We start from the raw sequence: 26,925 nt of genomic DNA, 5'->3' as shown, positions 1-26,925 counted from the left end.
GGATGTCGATCTCTTCTGAGCAACCTTGATGATCGGGAAAGAATTCCTACATAAGTTTAACCCTAAGGTACTGTGTGTCCAAGAGGCATACCTTGCATCTACACATGCAGATAGTTGATGTTCGCCTCGATGTCAGTGAGGGAAACTTGAAGATGCTGTGGATGTCGCGAAGTCAGATTACAGTAGGCAAGTGAGTGACACTGATTGTAAAGGGGTTAACGGTTTATTAAGATAGAATAGGCAAGCCATAGAATGGAAACTATTTACATGGACATCAAACTAGGAGTCAAATATTGGAGGACGCTTAAGCTTCGCCTTCAAGAGTGGAACGCGACAGCGTTATCGCACCCCGTTCGCACCGCCTACTCAAATGATCTACGCGAGCCAAACGTCGCGATCGGCACGAACAGCCGGGCCGCGACGCGCCATGAAGGCGGACGCGATCATGGGGCGAGTGGCGCGCCACGTGTCGGGGCAGTGCCGTACATTGCGAGGAGAGGGTCTTCTGTGTTTGTCGCAAGATGGCTCTGCGTGTGCGCAGAGCGCACAAGAAGTGTAGCGGAAACGTACTTCGCTACTCGCGAAACTGCGACTTCTGTAATTTGCATGGCCATAATTACCGATTTACACCGCAGTATAACTTTCTACGGCACGTTTCTGAGGCAACACCGCATTCGCTAGAGGCGATTTTGTCCGGCTTTGAACGATCGAAGCCGTGGCTGAGTGGTAGCGTCTCCGTCTCACACACCGGAGACCCTGGTTCGATTCCCACCAGCCCATCTTGCAAGATGTTTTCTTATTTATGAAGTGCCTTCTGGGATTTATCGCTCACGGCTGACGCTGACACCGTCGCCGACGACACCGTCTTTTCTGCGACACAAGCTCCTTAACGCTGTCGCGTTAAAAGTTAGAATTTTGATCTTCTTTCTCTTATGCCCCAACCACTGGCACGCGCCGAAGCATGAAAAGCGTCAGTCGGAAACACGGCGAAGCGTGAGGACGCGCAGCGATTACGTCTACTGCCGATTCTGGAAGTTTACCGACGCGAGGCGACGCTGCGCCGGCGTGCACCAATGAGAGGCTGCGACGTGTCGCAAACGTCAACCAATCGGAGGCTGCGAATCCTCCGGTTGCTATGCCTATGATGGCCGCCCATTCGAAGGCGCCGGCACCAACGATCGTCCGAGTTCTTTGGACGCACGGCGCGTGCGACAGTGTTCCTGAAAGACAGTGTTGTAATAGTAGGCCGACAACGACACGACCGACGACCGTGGGTTGTGGCAGCGCGGCGTGGATCCGAAGCGACTTCGAACGACGCCGACTAATCCAACCTGCCCCACTGGGTTCCGCCGGGCTCGGTACGATCGTCTGCTAAAACAGCCAACCGAATCACGATTGGCGCAACGTCTGTGCTTGTTGTATGTGTATTTTCTTGTGCTCAAAACGAATGGAGACATGTTTACGAGCTCCGAAGTCTGGACAATCAGCACTCACCTATCGCCGATGTTGTTTACGTTAGGCGTAGACCTAGCGCGTCCATGGAGATCGTAACTGGCGAATGAACCAACCCAGCTGAGAAACTATGTCGAAGGAAATGAATTTTTCAGGTCCGTTTGGTGCCGCAGTGATTTAAAATATGGCACTCCTGACGTCGTGTGATGTGTGATGTGGTGAACGGACCGTGTGGAACTTGGGGTGGTCAACCGCGGCGTGTTTCGTGTGATGTCGGGTGACTCAAGTTTAACGGGCAAGCTCTGCGCTGTTTCCAGTCGCAAAGATAACTTCTGAAAGCGAAAGGCACTAGTAGCCGAACTATGGGAAGTATTTACATTATCAGCCGTGCCGCCCGTTTCAGCTGACACTGCGCTCTTCTATTCGGCATGTGAATCCAGTTCAGTACAAGTTCACTGTGCTCCTTCACTCACTTCTTTCAAGTGCATCCGCCTTTTGGGCTAGTTGGAGATAAATCGCTTGTGTAGCAACCAAGAACACTGACGCACTGAAGCATACGTGACAACGCAGTCATGTTTGAGTCAGGGTCTTTATACTTGAGCACTGCAAAAAGAAATCTGCTTGCAACGTGTGCCCTGTGTGCAGTGCACAGCGGGACCTGCATCATGCAAGACCTATGCATGTAGCAGCGTATACCATGATTGATTCGATGCCTGCTTCAGACGCAGCAAGTACTGAGTCAATGAAACTAATTGATTTTTATCTCACTTTTTGTTTATGGAAAGTATAGATGGTGTGAGTGCATTGTGTGAGTGCAGTCGGTATGCTTAAACTGCTGGAATCCCTTCAGCTTCTACTAAAATGTTTCTTGATGCGATACTATAAATTGTAGTCAGGACAAAGATCTACTCAAACCAAGTTACTAATGCATCTGTGGAGAATGTGTTTGATTAACAAGTTAAGACTTCCACAACAGCAATATGCCGATGCACAGCATATGTGCTTGCAATAAGTACATTCCGTAAAGGTGAATGACTGGGCCTACAATAACAAACTTTGGAGTAGCACTGCAAGAAGTGCTGCCATGCGTATCAGCGACAGCAAAACTGCTGCACGCCCAACCTACTTCCTTGAAGGCACCTCTATAAAGACGGTTCGGGCCCTTCACATTCTGTGTGTAACATTTAGCTCTTTTCTCAACATTTCCGCATATGTCACCAGCACTGTATCTAAGCATCGGCCCATTCTTGGGTTTGTGTCCCGTGTCTCCCTTCCTTGATGACGTAAGGTTTTCCGAGCACTCTACGCTTCTGTCATTATGTCACAACTTGAGTACTGCCCATCAGTATAGTTCCCGTACCAAACTCGCGATGCTAACAAACTTAAGCTTGTTCAACGCCGGACAACACGCACCCTCTACTCTCGTCTTTTCGGCTGTCGCAAGCTCATGCCAGCCTACGAGGATTGCCTCAAACCCCTCAAGTAATACACCCTGCAATACCAGCGCAACATTGCACTAGTCTATACGGCAGGGTGCTTGACGGCTCTCTGAACAGCACTAATCTTTCTTCAGTTCGTCTGAACAAGTGGTCAGCACAGCCCGAGCCCTCATCGTGCCTCAGTGCCCGACACCACAACTCCATGATTATATCTGGCATACAGAGCTTTCTTTTCACCCCCCATGGCCATTTGGATTCTCCTTCCTTGGAACCAGACTCAATTGGCACTCCTGTGTGTCGTGCACCCGCTGAATATGTGCGTGTGTGCCATGCTGTGTTATTGAGCAAGTGTGTGTGTGTGTGTGTATGTATGTGCGTGTGTGCGTGTGTGTGCACGTGGAGGGGAAGCAGGTGTCTTCTGCAACCTGCAAATTCCTGCTCTAGATGGCTGATTATCAGACGCTCTAACATACAGGCATCAGCCTTTTTTTAGTCTAGAGTGCCAAATTACCACTAAGACTATTATTATTATTATTACTATTATTATTAGAATCATCACTACGACCACATTGATTGTGTTGAAGCCAGCGTGACACATAATTCAAAATATTTCTGGAGCTTTGTGCGCTCTCACTCTTCTAAAAAGAGTGCCAAAGATTTACGTTTTCTTCATGAAAATAGTGGTGTTGTCTTGAACACTACTGATGCCTTTGCAGAACATTTCTGTTAGCTATATGGTGTGAAATATGCTTCAAGTAAGCTTCATTCTCAGTCTGGCACAGTGTGTACGCTATCAGTCAATGAAAACCTTGTTTTCAAGTGCATGAAGTGCCTTAAGCCTTCCCTTTCTTGTGATGTTGATGGTATTGCTTGCGCAGAGCTTAACCCTTTGAGACGCTGTCTACACAATTGTGCACAGCAGGAGAGTGCATCAATAGCAAAAGCACTGATGAAAGTAATGGTATTTAAAATGTGTTTCATACATCTTGAAACATTTATTATTGGAACTGTGCTAGGGGGGGGGGGGGGGGCAATTTCGAATAACATGCAGAATGTTTTAGCAAAATGAGTGGGAAGGTAGACGGCTGGGTGTTCTTACTCTGTGTCAGTATGTTGTATGTAGCGGGTTCACTTCTTTCATTGTTCTTTTACAACATCATGCACCAGGCATAATTTTCAAGTGGCTGGATAAGTGCTTTTCAAGCTTTTCAAAACACGAAATAGTACATGTTCTCATATCTTGTGTTCCTGTAGTGAGTTTTCGCATGGAGTTGAGATTTTGTAAACTTGACAAAAATCGCTAAACAATTGAAAATTCTTAATATTTTCTGCAGCTGTACACTATCTGCGATCCTGAAGATGCCAGAGATCTGGTGAAAGCAACTTTTCAATCAACGGGCTAAAGTGGCATCTGAAAGGGTTAAGACGTATGGAAGCATACTTGTTCCCTGTTCTCACAAACATCTTGAATAGTTCCCTAAAGTCTAGTACCTTTTCTAGCACTCGGAAGGTAGCATGGACATTGCCCATGCACAAATCAGGTGCTAGATGTGCAGTTACTAGAACACATTACTGCAAAAATTTCTGTGAACGTTAACTTTCTTGTGTGTCGCATGAAAAGTATTCCTTGACCGTTTCAAAGTTGTCATTTCTGCTTGTGCTCACTCTCTCTCTCTCTCTCTCTCTCTCTCTCTCTCTCTCTCTCTCTATATATATATATATATATATATATATATATATATATATATATATATATATATATATATAGATATATATATATACCAACCTTCGTCAGAGTACTCTGACGAAGTCCACCAGCCGAAAACGTTAAGAGGAATCTTTAGCTCGAGTGCTCCTATCTTAATACATGTAAAAGGAGAATTCGTTTTTCTCGGCAACCGCTGCATCAAATTTGACGAGGTTTGTTGCATTTAAAAGACAAACTTAAAATCTAGTGACTGTTGGTTTCGAATTTCTGAGTTAGGTTGTGAATTTTTTATTAAAAATTGCCAAACATTGAACATTTTCAAAAAACGAAACTATCAAGTTTACAGCTCTGTAACTCAACCACTAAAAATGATAATACAATTCTGTGAATTGCATCTAATAGTACATCTAAAGCGGACAAAATTGATATGTTACACGTGAATATAAAAAAAATTGCAAAACTTTTGCAAAACCGTTGTAACCAACGTAACAAATTCACGTAAGATGTAAAATGACATATTGCATTTGTCCGCTTTGAATGATCTAATGGATGCCGTTTACAGAACCGCGATATCAGTTCTTGATGCAGAGCTATGAATTTGTAAACTACGTGCTTCCATTTTTTTAAGACGGTCAAATATTTGAAAATCGATTTAAGAAAATTCAAGCCATAAATCGAAATTCCGCTTCCAACAGTCACTAGAATTTAACTTTCTCTTTCAAATGCAACAAATTTCATCAAAATCGGTCCAGGGGTTATCTCATAAAAACGTTTTTGCGTTTTACATGTATTTGAATAGGCGGCGTCGGAGTTGGGCCCGAGCTAAAGCTTCCTCTTAAGTAAACACGTCTTACTTCCTATAGGTAAGTCGATTCTTTCCTGCATATGTTGCGTCGGGTCCTGCGTGCTGAACTTTGAAGAAACCCGGAGGACGAATGTTCCAGTGTAATCACTGGTGCCCGCGTGCACTATATATATATATATATATATAGTCTTGCCACAAGCATGTACTACGAATATGGTGCCAAGATGCTGCCGGTTGTACACGGGGAGGTAGGACCAGTCAAGCTGCCGTTCTGCAACTTTTATCCTGCCATCTCCACCACTTACATCAGTGTAATTATGTGGTAAACAAACCAATTCAATTAAAAGAAAACATAAGGCGCTTTCATTTAGCAGGAATGTATATCGCCACGCTAAAGTTAAGGCAAGCTCAGTGGCGTGGGAGAAATATTACGCTGCTCAAGCTGCGACTTAATCGGAATTCTCGATGCCAAGCGAACCTTTTTTCACTATGACCTGCCAAACATTTTACTTACTAATCCAAGAAAATTCTGGCAGGGGATAAACCCCAAAGAAGCGCGTATTAATAATCTGACTAACGAGCTGGGAGAATCGGTGACAGATTTAACCTGCGCGAATATGTTCAACATAGCGTTTTCTTCAGTCTTCACTAATGAAATGGACACACTTCCTCCCCCGCCAACCACAAATATACAATGCAACATGTCAGCCATCACATTCACAGTACGTGGGCTCTCATCTGTGATAGAAAATATTAGGTTGTCTTCATTACCTGGCATCGATGACATTAACTTCGAACTACTAAAAAACACGAAACACATTTCTGCAGAGTTTCTCTATTTAATATTTTCGCAGTCGCTTTCCACAGGCACCATGCCAGACGAGTGGAAGATGGGGAAGGTTACTCCAGTCTGCAAATCGGGCAACAAGAATTCTCCCCTAAATTACCGCCCCATCTCATTGACAAGTGTTCCCTGCAGATCATGGATCATGTAATCTACTCTCATATTATGAACTTTCTAGACGCTAAAAACTTCTTTCATCCTTCACAGCATGGGTTCCGCAGGGGCCGTTCTTGCGAGATCCAGTTTGCACGATTTCTTCATGACGTTCATGCTAATGTTGACCGTACACTTTTAGAAAAATACCGAGAAAAACGGGAGTAACTGGGGCGTTAGTCCTAAAAAGGGTGCTTTCGTCCTTCAAAGGACTAACTGCTTGAATGTGCGTGCCGCGTGCAAATTTCGGAGGGTAAGTGTTTGGTCCCTGGTCGGAAAGAGAGCAATGGGAGGACGAACGACAACACTTACTCCCCATGCAGTTCGCTGTTTTCGTCCGTGTCATGGAGTATGCGGCGAAAACGGTATTGTCTATAAATCGTGAATATATAGTTCGAAGTTCGTGCACTGTCAATTGAACTACATGCAAAACAGCACCTTGCCTCTTCGTGAGAAAATTGCGTGACACTTAAAAGCCGGAATGCGAAGAGCCAGGCTCTTCGTGCGCGCAAAATTAAATGAGCGATACACATTAAACGCGCAACTCATTGATAGACGGCTAGCTTTTATTGGTAAATAGTACCTAAGTTCCTTCCGTTCCAAGGAGGTTGCGAACTGAAACGATGTGTAGCTCAAACGGGACACGCTAAGCAACAGAGAAATTGGCCTTCTCTGTCGTCTTCGGTGCCCCGTTTGAGCTCGCTACACGTATACATCGCGTAGTGCCTCAGTTTAAATTACCCTAAGAATACAAGGCCTGATTTCTTGTCGCAGTCGCTTATGGTTGCAAGTACACTCAACGTTACACTCTCATTGCATAGCTTGAACAAAATGCCAAGTAGCTTTTATATTGCAGCACTTGCGTTCCCATGCTTAACCTAGTCTAAATATACTGTCCTGTGTAAGAGTTGAGGAGGAGTTTGGGATGAAAACTGGAGGTTTATTTACATTATTTACAGTGAGACGACCAAGAAATTAACAGTCATAAAAGTCATTACGGGCCGGCAGCAACTCGGACCCTGCGGCCCGTGGCAAGAAGCTCGAAAGAGATCAATGAAGTAATGCTCCCTTGCTGCTCCCGGTCTCTGGCTTTTAAGCCCTTCGGTGTCTCGAAGTCACGTCACGTTCGGCCAGTCGGCGAGCCCGCTCAGGTGACGCCATTTTCGGCCAATCGGCGAGCCCGCTCAGGTGTCGTCATTTTCGGCCAATGGTAGGCGCCCGTGCGATTGTGTCACACCCGGCGGAGAGGGTCGCTCCTTGGGCCCCAATTGTCCGAGTGCTTACTTCTCTCTGCGGTATTGCCTTGCTGATTTGCAAACACCGTCACAATAAGCGGAAGGGGACGACGCTGTCAGGGCTTCAGGGTGCATTACAGCCGTCTTTCCTCGGGACCCACGTTACCTGGAACAGTGCCAGGCTCTCGCTTCACTTTCGGGAAGAGTCAAGCAGTGAATAGCTCCACCTGCGGCACACGAGGTGGGTGTCGCCAACTCGTTTGCACGTGCCGCGCCTCGGGAACGGGGTAGATGTGCTTCTGCGTTCCTTAATTAGCTGTGACGCGATTCGATGTGGTCTGGTGAACTCGAAGGAGGCTCAGGAAAAGGTCCCTATCTATGAGCTCGTCCTCGCCCCGGAAGTTCGGAATGGCCGGTGAAATCAATTCGCTGGCCATGAGGAACGCTGAAAGAACCTGCAGGGTACTGCTGTCGAGCCTCGTTTGACGAACTTCGGGATCCTGGGCCCTGGAGAACGTACGTCAAACAGACAAAACAACACAGCGCTGCACCACGCGTAAGCGCAGGCTCTTCACCCCTGACTCGCCAGGCTATTACTGAGTCAAAATATACCCTGATCTTTTATTTCCCCAATTTGGACAAAGCAGTTCCAACCACCTTTCCAAACCGCTATCCATTTCTCCCCGAATGCCGACAAGACCAGAATGGTATTGTTGTAGCAAAACAAAGGGTCGTTGTCGTTGCAAACAAATAATGAAAACAGCCGAACATACTTAAGTGGCCTAATTTCGCGAACAGCCTGTTCTTACCCTAGCGCAGTGGCGTACTTATCTCACGTATTGTTGCCGCTGAACAGTCTGGCCATCTTAACAGGTTCGTAATCACAAACGCGCTAGCTTTGTGGTCCCTATTCCGAACGTGTACTTACGTCGTACGTAAGCATTTCATCACGCTTACTCACATTTGTTCCTTTAGTCCCTACAAGACACGTTCCTTAAACGAACAACCAAACTTGCGTAACTTACGCAACACAGAGGAACCTTTGAACAAATGTGTTTTCTAATAACTAGCTCTACGCACGCGTACTAGAGAAGTCAGAATACGGCTGCCCTCAACACACACGAGCAACCCAGTCAAAAATCTGCTTCTTTCCGTCCGCACAGGACACGCGCTAATGGAGCTAAGAGCACTTCTCAGTGCAAGTCATGCACTTACTGAAAACCTACGCGCTTAAACTTAGAAAATAAAAACCCCACATGAAAAAAAGAAGGTTAACTAATACACACGCGCGTTACGATAGGCCTCTCAACGATAACCTTCGCACTCAGGTTATTCACACACACAAAAAAAGAAAGCCTCTATACTTATTAATGAACACCTCGCGATACTACGTGTTTACAAAAAAAACGCGTCTTTCAAATCTCGAGCTTCTCAAACAAAACATAAAAAAAGCTCATACCATACATACTGAAAGAAACTCTAGTCTAAAATCGCGAAAATTTGGAAATGTTCAAAAATAAAACAAAACAACACGTTTTCCTTCTACGGAAGTTCTCTTGGCTTCCCGTTTCAAATGTTTACGGCTGACTCATACTTTTGAGCCGTACTCGAGGTGGTCGCGGTTCAAAAGCTATTCTGGCTACCCAGGAGCAACAAAAGGGCTGATTCACTATCAGCTCCTCCAAGACGTTACAGTCTCCCACCAATTTGCGTCCTGGCGCCCCTCTTTTCTCACAAACTCGAGTGACCGCATGGCGATTCCCTACCACCTGGTTTCGTCTTGCCACCTTGCGCTTCCTCGCCCTGCACGCTGAGCTTGGAAAAGAACGACGGAACGACGAGGAATTTAACTGCCCCGTGCCCTTTTTCCGCGTCCGTGCCGAACATGCTTCTCGGTCTCTCTCTGACCGATGGCTCGAACGTGTTTGATGCGTCACCATCGTCAACGACAACCGCATCTTTCTTTTCCTCGCGCCCTGGCTTTTTGCGTCTTTTGCCGTCTTTGGCTGCGCTACCTTAGTCACCGCATTCCGATCTTTAGCGCGCTTCTTTCTGCGGCGTTTTTTCCTCGAACTCTCTTTCATGCCGTCATCTCGCGCCTCGTGCTGGCCGTTACACATCTCGTCGGCCCGGATCGGTCTCTTACCCGCACAGTCTGAGTGATTCCTAGCTAAATCACAACTCTTTTGGCTACCTAGACTGGCAGAGAGCCGCACCGATCCCTGAACAATGCAGCTGTTCTCTCGTGAGCTACGCAGCTCGCAATCCTGAGAGCTGCCCTCAACTGCTTCGTCCAGCTGGCACTTCACTTCGGCACGCAGATCTGACTCGACATGGGTGCTCGCGTCTGTCGCGTAGGCGGTATTCTGCACTTCGCTAACTACCCCGTTAACGTTACCTGCGACGCACACGCGCGGTGATTGTGCCAATTCATTCACAGCTGGCCTAGCTGTCTCTACAGTGCTCTGTTGGCATAGCACCTCGTCGCTCTCACTGCGGCCTTTAACGGCCTTTCTTGCCACTAAGGCATCGTTAGCAGCTAGCCTTTTCCCTTCACCTATGAATGTGCAGCCAATCTCACAGGCACTACTCTTCTCGTCGGCTTTTGGCGAAAATCTGCTAGATACTTCCTCATTCTATTGCTCTGTACTGCCTACAGAATTTTCAGACAGGCGTTGTCTTTGTTCCTTTAACTGCTGACAATATTGTATCTCTTTTTCCGATGCCGCCTTCTCTTTCTCGTACTTTTGCTTACGTTCATGACTCTCACGCTTCCGTTCACGACGCTCACGCTCCCGTGGTTCTTGTATCACCTCCCAAGCAATCTTAATGCTTTCATCATCATTGCCACTATCTTGAATCGCCTTTATAATAGCTGGAGTTTTCATCTGTTCGTCCGCCTCAACTCCCAAATCGTCACACACCAACAAGTCTAACCTCGTCAACCTCCTAAGATCCATGGCAGCTGCCCCAACTGGTGGTTAGAACTGTTTTTCTTAATTAATTTGTGCAAACACACAATATGCAACAAATTCCCGATTCCTAGAACTATCAAAATAAACTCAACATTTGAAGTCTGGCGAATCAGAAGAAAAAAAAATAAAAACGCGCTCACTTACGGCTGCAGCACCCTGCCATCTGGTTCATTGGTCCGCTGTTCCCGGTTCCTCACGACTCCCTGGGTCGAAGGCTCGCTCTTCTTCGCTACTCCCAGTTCCTCAGGACTACTTTGGACGAAGGCTATCTCTTCTTCGCTGTTCCAAGTTCCTCGGGACTCCTTTTTGGACGAAGGCTCTTTTTCGCTGTTCCGGGTTCCTCAGGATTTCTCTCGATGAAGGTTGATCCATAGCGCTGCCGCCAGTTGTTGCATTTGGAGGGGATCCCACCGCTGGCAACCAGTTGGGAGAGTTGAGGAGGACTTTGGGATGAAAACTGGAGGTTTATTTACATTATTTACAGTGAGACGACCAAGAAATTAAGTCATAAAAGTCATTACGGGCCGGCAGCAACTCGGACGCTGCGGCCTGTGGCAAGAAGGTCGAAAGAGATCAATGCAGGAATGCTCCCTTGCTGCTCCTGGTCTCTGGCTTTGAAGCCCTTCGGTGTCTCGAAGTCACGTCACGTTCGGCCAATCGGCGAGCCCGCTCAGGTGACGCCATTTTCGGCCAATCGGCGAGCCCGCTCAGGTGTCGTCATTTTCGGCCAATGGTAGGCGCCCGTGCGATTGTGTCACACCCGGCGGAGAGGGTCGCTCCTTGGGCCCCAATTGTCCGAGTGCTTACTTCTCTCTGCGGTATTGCCTTGCTGACTTGCAAGCACCGTCACAATAAGCGGAAGGGGGCGACGCTGTCAGGGCTTCACGGTGCATTACAGCCGTCTTTCCTCGGGACCCACGTTACCTGGAACAGTGCCCGGCTCTCGCTTCACTTTCGGGAAGAGTCAAGCAGTGAATAGCTCCACCTGCGGCACACGAGGTGGGGGACGCCAACTCGTTTGCACGTGCCCCGCCTCGGGAACGGGGTAGATGTGCTTCTGCGCTCCTTAATTAGCTGTGACGCGATTCGATGTGGTCTGGTGAACTCGAAGGAGGCTCTGGAAAAGGTCCCGTATCTAACATCTGTCAACCAAGTAGACGGCGTTCCGAACGGTCGCTTTTTTCATGTTCTCCGCTCCAAAGGATTTATCGGCCCCTGGCCGAGGTGCTGCTCAGGCTTCAGCCAGCAGCAATGACTACCGTGTTATGCTACCTCGTCTTCCTACCGGTAAGCTGGTTGTGGACTCCATTTTCCTGCATGCTGACTTGAGTGGTCGACCGTACAGAGCCCAAGACTTCAGAGACGCCCTTCGGAACATTATTGACTTGAACGAAATAAGTTCCATTGGTCAATTTCAGATGTCGCACGTGTGGATGGGGACGTGAAAATCAGCAATGACAAAATCAAAGCTAGTCACGTGCGCAGAATTATCCGTAAAAGGTAGCCGCTGTGTCGTTATTGACTCTGAGCCCACGGAAGTAAAAATGAAGCTTTTATGGCTTCCTGAGCGTTTGGAAGACGATTTCATTCGAGATGCGTTCCAGGCTAACGAGAAAGTGAAGTCTATATCAGCAGAAAGCTGGAGAGTATCGGAAATGGAACAAATGCGTACCCTAAATCGTGACATGGTGTTGACTCTTGCCGATGGAGTCGACGTGGGAGACGTTCCACATCTGCTACATGCTTATGGAGTGCAAAGCCTTGTACTGATTCCAGGCTGGCCCCCGCTTTATCTCTCCGCTGTAACAAGGTTGGGCACATTCGTCGAAACTGCAGAACCCCACGTTGTGAAGCCTGACTACGCTTTGGCCACACGGCTGAAGAATGTGTTGTGACATACGCCGACAAATTACGACACAGGACAAGGCCTCCGGATGAAAGCTTGCAAGTTCATATAGTGGATGTTACTGAGGTTCTCGACGCGGCTGGAGACGTTCCCTCCTCCGCGGATACCAGCTGTGCCAGTAAGGCTGCTCTACATGCTAAAGACAATGACATCGCAGAACTGCCCGTGGAAAAGGAAAGTAGTGAAGAGAAAGAAGCACCCGTTACCACGCAGCCAGTTGCTGCCCAGCCAGCGAATGAGGCAGCCGCTGATTACTAATCTGCTACACCGAAGCATCTTAACACGTGCGCTATGCTGGCAGAGGACAAACGAAATAGCGCGGATGCGTCAATTCCGAAGTGCCGTGCGACTAACAGATCGGAATCAAGCACAGAGAGCGAGACGGCCAGTACCACCAGAAAAGCACGTCGCCGCAGAACATCGACACACTCAGGAAAGAGCCGGCGATCACGGTCCAGGAGGCCTGGTGAGGGTTCGGAGGGAGCCTCACCGTTATCCTCTAGGACCGACCGCATAGAGAATTAAGTCTAAATAGTTGTTAGTCACCATGGCCCTGTCCCAGCAATAGTTGTTAGTCACCATGGCCCTGTCCCAGCAACTTCTCTTTGCAACTTTGAACGTACGAGACCTTAGGTCTTTGCAGAAACAGGCGCAGCTTCGCCGGCTTCTGTCTAGGAAGCGCCTCGACTTCGTCGCCGTGCAGGAGACCAAGATTGAGAGCGATGACGAGACAGAAAGGGCTTTGCGACCTTTTCTGTCTGAATATAATGTCTGCGTTTCACACGCTCTTGGTTTATCCGCGGGCTGCTTTCTGTTTCTGAAAAAGTGCCTACTTTATTCAGCATTTAGTTACCATGTAGGCACTGAAGGTCGATATATATGTTGTGATTTTGTGTTGCAGGGTGTGCCATGGCGAGTAGTCAACGTCTATGCAATTAATGACACTGCAAAAAGAATTCTTTTATTTGATACTAAATTAAATTATGGGGTTTTACGTGCCAAAACCACTTTCTGATTATGAGGCACGCCGTAGTGGAGGACTCCGGAAATTTCGACCACCTGGGGTTCTTTAACGTGCTCCTCAATCTAAATACACGGGTGTTTTCGCATTTCGCCTTATTTGATACTGTGCGTAGTCTAATTGACTGTGATCGTTGCACTGTGTTAATGGGAGATTTCAATTGTGTATGAGATCCGGGCGATCGAAGCGGCATGAACACCCAGCGGGACAGGAGTGGAAAATGCAGGGCTCATTGATATAGGAGTGTCGGGACAGGGAGCTTGCTCTTATACCCGAATTCAAGTTCGCTTTTACGCCCGCCTTGATTGGATTTATGTTTCTTGATGACTCCTTTCCCGAGGGCTGTCCTGTATTACTATCCCGGTTTCGTTCCTTGATCATTGCATGGTTATCGCAAAGATTGGTGAGAAATCTGTAACCAGTTTCCGACCACAGTGGGCACTCTGGAAGCTTAACTCGGAGCTCCTAAATGATCAGGCATTTATTAATCGCGTGCGCATGGCCCCAAAGAATTCTGTTTCTACAGACTTGCCTTTATTTGCAGCTTGGGAACTCTTTAAACAAGAGGTTCGTACAGTGGCTGTAGAAATTCGATCGCCGAAAGCATTCTATAGAAAGAATGAAGAAACAATACTTCTTAAGAGCCTACACAACCTTTATCAGATAGAATGCGAAATGCCAAACACTTGCATTGTTGACATAGAAAATGTTAAATGTGAGTTGCAAAAGTATGATGCACTGCGTTACAGAGGTGCGCGAGTTCGATCTTGAAATAGGCGAGCTCTGCAGTCTGAGCGGCCAACACGTCAAGCTTTACTTGACGAGCGACGTCACGCTGTTTGCAAAGTAATTCCGGAAATATACTCTGAAGGTAGTCTTCTACCAAATACGAATGACATAAATTCTAAGTTCGAAACGTACTACAGTGTGTTGTTTAGTGCCCGGCCCGATGATCACGATGCAAAAGTCTTAGACAGTTTTGTGTCTCTTGTAAAACGTTTACAGGATGATGACTGTGCATTAATTAGTGATACCCTTAGATACAATAAATTGAGCCAGCTATTGATCAGCTGCCTCCGTCGAATACTGTGAGCACTCTGCTCATTTAACACTCATACTGCCGACCTCTGATAATAGTGCACCTTTCAATATGCTCTTTCTCATCGGAATGCACAGTTTGTGGAAAACGCGAATGATGGACCGAAACGCTGAAACGGTTACCTACAAGGGTACATTTGATCCATACAGCTAAAGCAGGTTCATGATGGACTTGATACACAGCCGAACTGGTGCCCCATTTTGGTGAGGTGCCTATCCTTACCACCCTTCTAAAGTGATACCGACTTTTCTACCCACAGTATGAACGATGCCTTTTCACTGTGTGAGTTTCATTGTGCTCTCCATTCTCTGACTATGCACAACTGCTGACTGTCGGGTTGTTGGTGCTGTAATAAGTACCATGAAACAAAGAAAAAAGAGCTCCGTGGTGAAGTGGTTAGGAGGAGGGAGGAAAGAGAAAAGTAGAAGGCAGGCAGGTTAACCAGAATAACGTCCGGTTGGCTACCCTACACCGGGGGAATGGGAAAGGGGAAAACAAAGATCACAGGGAGAGAGAGGAGGGAAGGAAAGAAGGAAATTGCGGCAAGTTCGCTGACGCGTGTGGTTTTACAGAAAGTGCACACCCACATATACATCTTGCCACCAAGTCCGACGGCTTCTAACGTGCTAAGGATGGCTTCATGGGTGACATAATCATAAGCTCCTTTAATGTCTAGAAACAGAGCAGCATATAGTCGCTTACAGGCCTTTTGGTGTTGCACAAATGTTATCAAGTCAACAACGCTGTCTGTTGACGAACGGCCCCATCTGAATCCGGCCATAGCATGTGGATAGATTTCATAGTACTCTAAGTACCATTCTAGACGTGTTAAAATAATTCTTTATATTGTTTTTCCGACACAGCTGGCAAGTGCGATCGGACGGTATGAGAAAATGTCCAAGGGCGACTTGCCAGCTCCGAGAAGTGGAATGAGGCGAGTTGACTTCCACTCTTGCGGAACCGTACCCGTTCGAATCCTACTCTCGTGCACTTTTTTTTCAGCTGATTAATTATTTTATTACTGTATAAATGCCTAATTTAATTAACTCCACCTTTGCAGAGCACCGGAAAAAATTACCCTTACTCCCTTGAGAAGCATCGGAAAAGGGTAACTGTTAGTCCTCGAAGGAGTAAGCGCATGGGGAGTAATAGTTCATCGGATGTCAGTTAGTCCCAAAACGACTAATGGTTGTGGCAAATCAGTTAGTCCCCAAAAGGACCAACCTCCCTACTTCTTTTAGTCCTTTATTTCTTAGAGTGTAACATACAAACAGACGCCATATTTTTGGATTACGCGAAAGCGTTTGACAAAATAGCTCATCAACGCCTATTACTAAAACTTTTTCGTTTGCATTTGCATCCTGATATCCCAAAATGTCTTGAGCAATTTTTAGCTAACCGCTCACAGTATGCCTCATTTAATAACCACGCTTCAAATATTACACTCGTCACATCAGGCGTACCACAGGGGTCCGTCCTCCGCCCCCTTCTTTTCTTAATTTCAATTGCCGAATTACCCTTGCAGGTGTCCTGCCATATCCGTATGTTTGCCGATGACTGCGTTATTTACCGTGCAGTCAAAACCATCACTGACCAAATAACTCTTCAATCCGACCTTAACCGGGTACAAAAATGGTGGGATGTTTGGCTGATGACACTCAACTCTAATAAATGCAAACTTGTCTCATTTACCCGTCGTCATCACCCTCTTCGCTTTTCTTATCGGATTGGTGACGTCACCGTGGAATCATTGGAATCCTACAAATACCTAGGTATCACCTTGACTAATGATGTAACCTGGAATGCGCATGTTACTAATGTTATTTCATCGGCTAACAAAACATTGGGATTTCTAAGACGTCACCGTCGCCACGCTTCATTGCATGTAAAATTTTTAGCCGGTAGATCATTGGTAAGAACGAAGCTCGAATACGCACCTGTCATCTGGGATCCGCATCAAGCATATCTTACCAATGCCCTCGAGACAGTTCAAAATTGTGCCACCAGGTATATTCATTCCACATGCTCTTACAACGTCAGCATATCATCTTTAAAAAAAGAATCTTCCTTATCGCTTCTATCCCTTCGTCGCCGCATTGCCCCCCTTTCCCTCTTCCACAGGTGCTACTATTCGACACTTAATCGACCACCATACATTGTTCCCCCAACGCGCCTGTCACGGCGCATTGGCCATCCCCAGCAGGTAGCACAACCAGATTCACGCACAAATACATTTTGAGCCTCATTTTTCTACCGAGCATCTAAAGACTGGAATGGCCTTCCTCATGAAATCGCTGCCATTACCTGCTCTTCAAAATTTGTTCAAGATGTAACAACTTCTTATTTACAGAATTGAATGCATTATAACACTTGTTTGTATATGTTGTATTCGCGCCCCTTATGTAATACCCCTACTACGGGGTATTTAAGGAAATCAAATGAAATGAAAATGAAATATTTGGACGTGCCACAGCAACGCACGCATTTGTCAACCATTGCAGTTTGAGCCTGTGGTTAATTATTTAGGAACTGTATTTGATCAGCACCTTGCCTGGAATAATCATGTGATACACGTTTGTGGAAAGCTAGGGGCTGTCGCGGCCATTATGTACAGACTGCGCGGGAAAAGGGTTATCATCCTTAAGTTTACTGTATACAAGGCATTAGCGGAATCTGTAATTGCATATGGTATAACGTTAAATGCTACATGTTAATTCTGACCATAACAAGCAAGCTATTAACCTCGTAGTTGAAAGAATTGTCAATAGCATAAATTATGGAACCGAACTAGAACAAGCACACCGAGAAGGAAAGTATAGTATTATAGGTATACTTCCACTAAAGGAGCTGTTTGAGTGTGTGGTTGTAAGACGCTATTATTATTCAAATGCTTTTAAAGCATTGGTAAAAAAGACATTGCGTTTCGAAAAACAGAAAAATATTCAAGCCACGACCGTTATCAAACTATGGAGAGAAAGGAAATTATTACATCCCCGATATTTTTAATATACTTGATGAAACACTGTATGATATAAATTCAACATGTAAAATGATTAAACAAGTGAGGAAGTGGCATTTAACGTTTTATTGTAATATGTTATCTTTATTTGTATTCTTACGCGACTGGAAAGCTTAGTATTTATACCTTGTGTGTTGGAATATTTTCTTTGAAGTTGTACAATTTTGAACGTTAATTGTATAATGCTTCATATCTATTGAAAGATGTACCACCTGCTGCCTGGTCTTCGATCAAGCACGATGTGCTTAGATTAACCAGCAAACCTTCTCTGTGAATATGTATTGGAAATCAAGTCTGATTTGATTTGATCACAAACCAAATGGCCATATGTCAAACTAGTATTATAGAAGGCGTGGGACTATGACGATACGTTATTATGGACAAGCAGAGTGTACGCATTATTTTGTTATGAAAAGTGTGGTAAGCTACAGATATTTCTATACCTACTTGCACTGTCTTCAGCGGCAGAGAAACAACTACGCTTGTTCGGGACTGTTCTTGCTCTTCGCCTGTCTTTTACTGGCATGCGTTCAGAAACTTTTCCTGCTTTCAGTGTCCCTCCGCGAGTAGAGACGAATAAAAGGTTGAATATTTTAACGAAACGAGATAATTTTTGGTTGTCCATACAGGTAATTAGAATTAGCCCCTCTTGCTCGGACAACGTGTCTGCAACATTGACAAATACAAACATACAACAAGGCCCACTTATGTGCGCGTTTGACAAAGGAACTCATCCAAAGCACAACGCTAGCGTACGAAAGCGATAACAACAAAATCAACGATGAAGACGCCTGCAGCGGTTCTGCCACTTCTCTTGGGTCTCGTCATAAGTGAGGAGCCGCTAAGGCCACCCAGTCACATTCCATTCCGAACCATTTGTCTCGCGTGCATCAGACTGCGCGACGACAAAGGAAACAAGGGAACACCGTAAAATTTTTCGAGCTTTTTCGTCAACGCCTTTAGCTCCCCCCTTCTGCTTGAGGTTGGAAGGAAACGAGCACTCAGCGAACGTTGTCACACCCACTCTCGCCACGATGACACCTCGAGGCACCTGAAATATTGTATGTGCCGTCTTCTCGTGTGGACGTTGCTCTTTCTCCCTTTTATTCATTTTCTTTGGTTGTTGCAATGAAGGAAGCAGTCGCCTTTGGGAAGAAGTTGTCATTCTGGATTTCTCGCGCAAGGCGTCTTAGCAGTTTGCTGCTAACTACCAAGTATCAACATTAAACCCGAAATAAATGGTAGATGCCGCAGCTTCAATTGCATATATTAGCTGCAGTCCCGCAAGCGGGTACTTGCATCAAGTGGTTTCGACAGCTCTGAGCGGATCTCTCTGTGTCGTCATGTCGCTTCCGTTGCACTGCTGTATTGTGCACCTTAGCGTCGAACTTTTGTGATCGCTTCCCAGTGGAATCATGTTCCAGCAATGCAGCTGCCTCAATGTAGAGGTGAAAAGCGCTGTAAAATGTTCTGTTACAAAAGCGGGAATTAGTGCGTCTTATAGTGTTCACTTAAACTCTCACTATAATATGCGTTTTGATTAAAGAAGGTGCCAAGAGCAGATTTTGTGGCTCTGTAAACTGCTCTTGTGTTTCCTTTCGCTTTGAAGAACTTTAGCCCTTCTCTACTGAAGAAACGAGACGGCACGCCTTTGATAAAATCGGCAATAGAAAGCCTGCAGCATTTTGCAGACGGCAGAACTCCACGTGAAATGGAAGCTTGAAGTAATAGACGTAGACGTAGAAGTAATGCACTGACGAAGGGAAGTCTTCTTGTCAAAACGTTGAATCCAGTTATATAACTAGTTTACCCACTACTGATAAATGTATTACTTCCATGTAGAAAAGGCTGGATTGGGGATCAACAACTTTCCGAAGAAGGTGTATGCTTCAAGGCAATGAGGAATCCAAAAAGGCCACCACGGAAAACATGCATGACGAGTGCGCACAGGACGATGCCTTTCTGCGTTAGCAATAATACTGACACGTGTATTTGTTTATTCTTTTCTAGGGGACTGCGTTTCACCTGCTAACAAATTATAGTTAACGCTCAGCACAAGACGCGTCTGCATGATTGGAACTTAGTCGAAGGTTATCGTTGATTCTATCTGTTGTGTATCTTCTCGCCGAACCTTGTGTAATCAGATCGCATGCACGACGCGAATTGTGTAGTACTGTCTGGAACACACGCGGGCACAAGCGATTACGCTGGAACCTTTGACGAGTGATGCATAAAAGCTGACGCGCTTGACTCACAGGCCAGATTTCTACGTTCGCCGACTGCGCTCGCCGCTTTTGTTGCTTTGAGTGTCACTTGCTTTTGTGGGCACAGCCCAATAAAGTATTCATTTCGTTATTCACAGTTTTGCTACTGTGTTCTTCACAATCACTACAACGTGACATGTCGTGTAGGTGCTTGTTCGTTCATGTGCCGGATGCCCCAGCAAAGCCGTGAATCAAGGCCGAATCGCGAAGTAAACACCTACGCCACCCCGGACCATCAAGCAAGCCGCAGACTGCAAAACTTGCTCCCGGAGCACGACCTTCTACCCGAACAGAGCAGAAATATCAACACCAAGTCAGAAGCCACGATGACAACACTAGTGTCACCATCAACGGTCATGCTTCAGCAAACCAGGGAGCCGCCTACCTTCCGTGGAGCTTCATCAAAAGACCCGGAGACCTGGGTTGAGTTGTTCGAGAGGATGTCAGCCTACAACAAGTGGAACCCTGAAAATAAGTTATGTCATGTCTATTTTTAATTGAAAGAGCCCGCATGGACTTCGATCGAAAATAGAGAGTTTTCATCAAAGACGTGGTATCTGTTCCTAAAGACTTTCACAAGCGTCGTCAGAAGAAAAAGAGCCAAACTTCTACAGCAAGCCCGAGTGTAGCTCCCTAGACAGAACGTCACTGTATGCACGGAAGAGACGACCCGTCTTTTCCGTTATGCCGACCTGGAAATGTCTGAGGAGTAGAAAGTACGCCTTCTCATGCGCGGTATAGAAGAACTTTTCGCCATACTGATGCACTACCCGCTCAGGACTGTAGTAGAGTTTCTGTCAGAGGCAACGGTGATCTAGAACACGCTGGAAATGCCCACCAGACAATTCAATCGCCTCTCAATGCCAGACTCTGCAGAAGTTGAAGCTCTCTGTTCCGACGACTGGCGGGAGACAAGGCTTGTCTTCGTCGTTCTTTTTGTCCTTCGTCTATGTATGCGCTGTGACGATTGATACCATGGAATACCAACTAGCCCGTACCCAAACCTTGCTTCAGTATATTTCTAGTTCGTCGGACATCGTTAACACTGTTCGTCTTCACAGCGCTTGTCTTCGTCGTCCTTTTTGTCCTTCGTCTATGTATGCGCTGTAAGTGACGATTGATACCATGGAATATCAACTAGCTCGTACCCAAACCTTGCTTCAGTATATTTCTAGTTCATCGGGCATCGCTAACACTGTTTGTCTTCACAGCGCTTGTCTTCGTCGTCCTTTTTATCCTTCGTCTATGTATGCGCTGTAAGTGACGATTGATACCAGGAAGACAATAAAACCTGTTGTGCGCGAAGAACTACGAAAGATGTTCCCTGCGACTCAGCCCCAGGTGGATTCAATTCCCGACATCTTCTGCCAAGAGCTCTAGCAATCACGGCGAGTTCTTGAACCACCGCATCCTCAGCCAGTTTCTGTTTCCTATTGCGCGTGCGTGCGTGCGTGTTATACACTGAATCACAGCGGAGCTGTATATGGCTAGGGCACCATAGAATTTTCGTGTCTGCACACAAGAACTGTCACCATTAATGGCTCATGCCACCATAAGTAAGCAAAAAATGCAATGGTTCATATCCCCGTAAGGCAGAGGCTGCAGGCACTGAGCCAAATAAAGTGAACAGTGCTTACATTCCTTCTATTCACGCATACAACATACCGAACAACATGTCGAAAACTGTCATCATCAATGGCTCATACCGCCGTAAGCAAGCAAAAATACAATGGCTCATAGCCCCGTAAGGTTTATGGCTCTCAGTTAGGGTGGGTTACTTGCGATGACGCTACAGCTGTGGTCGTTGTCGGTGATTTGAATGTGGACGTGTCGGGATCAAAAAAGGAGCGTTTTACGCGTTTCGTGTTGCAGACATATCGCTTGCGGCGCCACACCGATCCGGCCCAACCGGTCGCCCAGTGGCGTTCATGCATAGATTTGACATTACCAAAAAACATGTCTGCAGTTGCGAGTTTGCCGATAAATGTATATCATAACGATTACAAAGAAATTGCAACCGTCGTTACTGACAGTGACTGATGTAATGAAGTCCTTTCCACAAGTTTTCTTACCACGATGTTGACAGCTCCGCTGGTCATCCACGTTCGCAGGGCGGAATGGCCTTGGATTTGTGGAGTTTGAGGGCGAAAATGTCTCGCCGATCGCATTTCTCGATGTATGTTTCTTTTCACAGGGTGTATTTTGCTTTCAATGAGCCACTGATCTGCACTGCGATGACAGGACAAACAACCAACACAGTAGACATTTTCCTAACTATGCTTGAAAATAAATATGACTTACTGGAGAAGGAAAGCATAAGGAAATTGGCAAATTGGCCACCTTCTCCGTGTTTTCACTGTGTCTGGGCGCGAAGGGCCAAGTCCCACAGCTGTGAACTCTATAGCTACACGTAGGCCTTCAAGGTGCTGACCAGCCATGGCAGATGATGTCGACTGCCATGAAGCTTTATTTCAGAACCACTAACTTCAATGGTGTTTCCCGTCTGCAATCGCAGACAGAAAACTTGATGACTAAGTGTTTGCTTCCATACTTTTGCGACTTCTGAGCATGAAATAATTATCCTCGTCATTCGGGAATAACACTGATTTAATTGCTTTGTCACTGCATCTTGAAATTAGACCCCTAAAAGAACTGACTTCTCTCTCTGTGGTCGACCACTTAGGTTTGTATTCGCCTCAACGCCAAGCTTTCACAACACACATAGGAAGGAAATATTTTGATACCAGAAATCGGGCGTTCCTCAATTTTCGTTTTTAGGCGACCTCTACAAGCAGACTTTTCTGATTTTTTAAAGCTATTTTCAAGCCACTTTAGCAGCCAGCCAATAAAGGCCGAATCGAAAGGAACCTATTTCACACTGGCTTTCAGCGTAAGCGTCGACCGGTCTCGACGCTCAGTGATTTCCCGTGACGTTTCACAACTACGAGATACTCCCGATTACGGCGCATTTAAAGCATGGAGCACCATACCTAGATCTTTCCACTACGTGAACGTTGAAAATCTACCAAATGAATCTTATGTAAGTGTTGCACGCACGTACACATAAACACACACGCGCGCGCGCCAGCACACACCATTATCATGATTATCATCATCAGCCTATTTTATGTCCACTGCAGGATGAAGGCCTCTCCCTGCGATGTTCAGTTACCCCTGTCTTGCGCTAGTTGGATCCAACTTGCGCCTACATATTTCCTCATTTAATTAGCCCACCTAGTTTTCTGCTGTCCTCCACTGCGCTTCCCTTCCCTTTATACCTATTGTGTAATTCTAATTATCGACCGGTTGTCTACCCTACGCATTGTACGACCTGCCTAGCTCTACGCAAGCGTAAATGGCCAGCTCGTGAATTCGGAAGTGTTCTTCTGAGCAAGCGAACGAGGAAGGCACCTGGGCCTCCGTGCTGGCTGCGGTTTGTCGGAAAATTTCGTCTGCGCATTTAAATAGCACTTTAGCCAACGACAATGCAGAAATTTTAGGATAAAATTGTTCAGCATCCTTCACACTCTTTAAACTAAAACTTTCAACAGAAAGTCTGACACGTATACGCCTGGAATTGCGGTGCTGAAATGTTTGCTGCTAATGGATAACGAAAAAAAATATGAAAGACTTCATGATGCCGCGAAGTAGGTTTATCTAGGCTAAATGTTCGCAGAAGACAGGAATCGTGCCAAGGAGGTCTCCAGCAAAAAAAAAAAAAAAAAAAAAAAAAGAAAAAGAAAATAACTGCTTGAGTGCACGTGGCAGGCACTCTCAAGTCATGGCCACCAGCTTGCCGAACACCGGGAAATAAGAGTATATAATATTTGAATTCGAACAGCGATGATCTATGGGAGTAAAACTTTGTTCATAAGAATGAAACTTGAGGAGCTACAAAGCTAAATAACGTACAACTTGTATGGAACGGGGAATGGTACACAGACGGAACTTCAGTGGACCGGCGATCACAGTGTGTAATAGCGAACGGGCATGGCATATATAGAGTTGAGTTTAAGCGCTGAAAGGGCACGTCACGCAATGCCATCATAACCAGTGGCCGGTTAGACCAACCAAATAGGTGCTAAATGAAGGCAAAGGTGGCCGAGGAGAGTGGGGGTTTATGTGGCATGGAGAAATTTCAAGGAATAGAGAGACAGAGAGACAACTTTTTTCTCCAAAGTGGGGGCTAATGGGCTCGTCAGGAAGGACAGATGGCCTTCAGGCGATGCGTGACGGCGACCTCTTCGGCTCGCTCCACGGCTCGGAGTTGCATGTTCGGGATGGGGCTAAGCAACGCTTTCTCCCACGATGAAGGTGAGGGAGAAGCCAGGGGATCGGGGGAAGGGGGTTCCTCTTAAGTCCGAGATGATGTGCCTAGGCGTAGCTAGGTCGCCGCACAGGTGACAGTGCGGATTTACTGTGTCCGGGTAAGTGTGCGAATATACGTAGGGGTTCGGGTGCGAGTGTGTCTGTAACCTGCGCTAGGTGATCCCCAGGTGATCGTTCTTGTTCCTTTGTGGTTGCATGTGTTAGCGCTTTTACATTTCTCAAATCAAGTATGCACCAACTCGCCCAGAAAGAAGGTTTAATGATCTCCGGGCGCTTGTCTAGTTTATTGTGTCGTGCGGGCCTAGCGTGTCGTGTAAGACGACAATATTGGGTTATGTCGTGATATGAGTGCAGGACATCGTTTGAGGTCTCCGGTTCCGGCAGGCCCTCTGCTCGGCTGACGAATCCTCGAGCATGTTGGTGGAGTAAAACTTTGATTTGGGCGAGTTGGTTCATGGCTATTCAAAAGGCGCAGCGCGACTGGGACGTAGACAAAGAAACCACAACACAAGCGCTGACTAACAACTGGTTTTATTTTATTGTTTTATTCCGTTGATCCTGTGTGACCATATCTGTGCTAACTGAGATGCTACATGGCAAGCCTTCTTGCGCATAAATAGGCCGGTTTCGGTGCAAATAAAACCAGTTGTTAGTCAGCCCTTGTGTTGTGGTTTGCATTTATTTGTCTCCGCCCCAGTCGCACTGCGCCTTTTGAGTAGCCTGTTGGTGGGCCGCTTTATTTCCTGGATTCCCCGCGTGAGCCGGGACCCATATCAACTCTACTGATCGTGGTTCTTCTCTGCTGTATAGTGACTGTAGGAGCTTTAGTGTGGTCTGCGCCACTAATCCTGGCGCAAGCTTTGTTATGGCGGTTTTGGAGTCTCTCATAACCATACAGGCGTCTTTTGAGGCCACGGCCAAGGCAACAGCGGCTTCTTTTGCTTCGGCAGCGCGTAGAGAGCTCGAAGCTGTCTGTGCCTTGAGTCCTGGAACGGCGCAAATGGCGTAGGTGTAGGGTCGATCAGAGTACTGGGCTGCGTCGACGCACGCCACGGCGAAGTTGGTCCCGTACGTCTTGTGTAGGGCCTGGGCTCTCGCTCTTCTAGTTCTTCTGGAACAGGGTAAGAGGCTAACGCAAGTAAATGGAAGAGGCGTTCGCCCTGCAGTGGACAGCAGTGGTAAATGCCCACAGTAATTTTGTTTTCGTAAACTTCGAAGCGCTATACGGGAGCGTTCTAGTGTTGTCAGTTAGATGCCACTAGATAAGACTGGCTCAGGTACTAGTTCACTGGCTCACGCAGTAATTCTGACTAGTTGATGCGCACAAAATATGTTTAGGCAACGTTATTCCATTCTAAATATCATCTGCATAACGTCATACTATGAAGTGCAAAAGAACACGAAAAGACCGTTTTCGCGTGGTTGTCGCAATACTGAATGTTTCTTTAACTCTTCAGCGCACATACTCTGACATCATGCGCAACAAAAGTTTGATTTCATTGTTCAGAGAAGTGTGCTACATATAAAGAATAATTATCTTATGGACGAAATGCCTTTTCTTGCCTCTTAAAGGTAACTGTATGCTAACGACTATAAGTTCTTAAATGCTTGTACAGGAGAGCCAGCCAAGAGAAGTTTGAGGCAGAGCCACCAAGACAAGTTAATTAGAGAAGTTGGGCATGGGATTAAGAGAAAAGAGAACACACTTCCCGAAAATTGAGCCTGGTCTGTCGCAGTTAGCCCGCATCGTGAAACGTGATTGCCAGAGAGAGACACGAACAGTTCTGTTCTGCGTCGAACACCCGTGGGACAAGGGTTACTTCCCTGCTTCGAGTGATGAATGAAGCACCCACTATCGTTCCAGGGCCAGCGCGGCACAACGGCGGATAAGCTAATGAAGCAGTTCCCGGCACTCCCGCGACGGAGAGACTCACGTTGGCGCTGTCTGTCGAATCCCACTGCAGAGCCCGCGCCGATTATCGAGCGCATTTGTTGCGATCCTGGTACGTGCTGCTGTTAGCTCGCTTCCAATCGTTCAGCCATCGTCGACGGCGACGCCGATTTTCGCCAGCGGCATCCTTTCGTGAATGGAAGCTTCATGTTTGTTGTCGCTCTGATTCTGCGAACGCAAGGTGGCCGGAGGTAGGGCCACACCACCAGGCGGACGTACAAACGACGTGAACAGTGTTTGTTGCACATATAAAGGACAAATTGCTTGTAGTGACTCCGAATACCGTTTTGTCAATCCGCACGAAGAAACCAGGTGTTTTGTTTGTGCTATACAAACTTTAACAAATCATGTCTGGTGCATAGCACAATTCTAGTTCTTGAGGTGGATTGCTCGAAAAGGCAGAAATTACTTGCACAACTCTGGGTCGTCCAGCGAGCCGAGGAAGCCGCTTCGAGACAAGGTGTCGGAACCGCATCCGCGGTGGGTGCCCAGACCCACTAAAAAGACGCCGGACACAAATCTTATTGATTTGAAAATAAAGTTTACGCTCTTTTGCATGAAAAATTCAAGTGCATATTTATTTTAACAATCGCTAATTAGTTTCCGGACTCCTTATAATGAGTCAGGAAACTAATTAGAGATTGCGACATAGGACGGAAAATATATTTTCCGTCACATATCGCAATTTACGACTTCTAGCAGCTTGGAACGCATTCTGAGCATTG

The 26,925-nt window shown here is 46.4% G+C and overlaps 1 long non-coding RNA gene across 1 annotated transcript in view; it reads left to right on the top strand.

Moving 5' to 3' along the window:
- Nucleotides 1-26,714, top strand: part of LOC126545192 (uncharacterized) — a 63,318-nt gene extending 36,604 nt beyond the window's left edge. The window contains exon 3 of the long non-coding RNA XR_008615165.2: nt 26,114-26,714. This is a non-coding gene — a long non-coding RNA (uncharacterized lncRNA). The remainder of the gene's footprint in view (nt 1-26,113) is intronic.
- Nucleotides 26,715-26,925: the final 211 nt, after the last annotated feature.

This window comes from Dermacentor andersoni, chromosome 10 (genome assembly GCF_023375885.2).
Source record: "Dermacentor andersoni chromosome 10, qqDerAnde1_hic_scaffold, whole genome shotgun sequence".
Taxonomy (NCBI): domain Eukaryota; kingdom Metazoa; phylum Arthropoda; class Arachnida; order Ixodida; family Ixodidae; genus Dermacentor; species Dermacentor andersoni.
The sequence above is the reverse complement of the archived record's forward strand: the minus strand, read 5'-3'. Positions and strand labels throughout refer to the sequence as shown.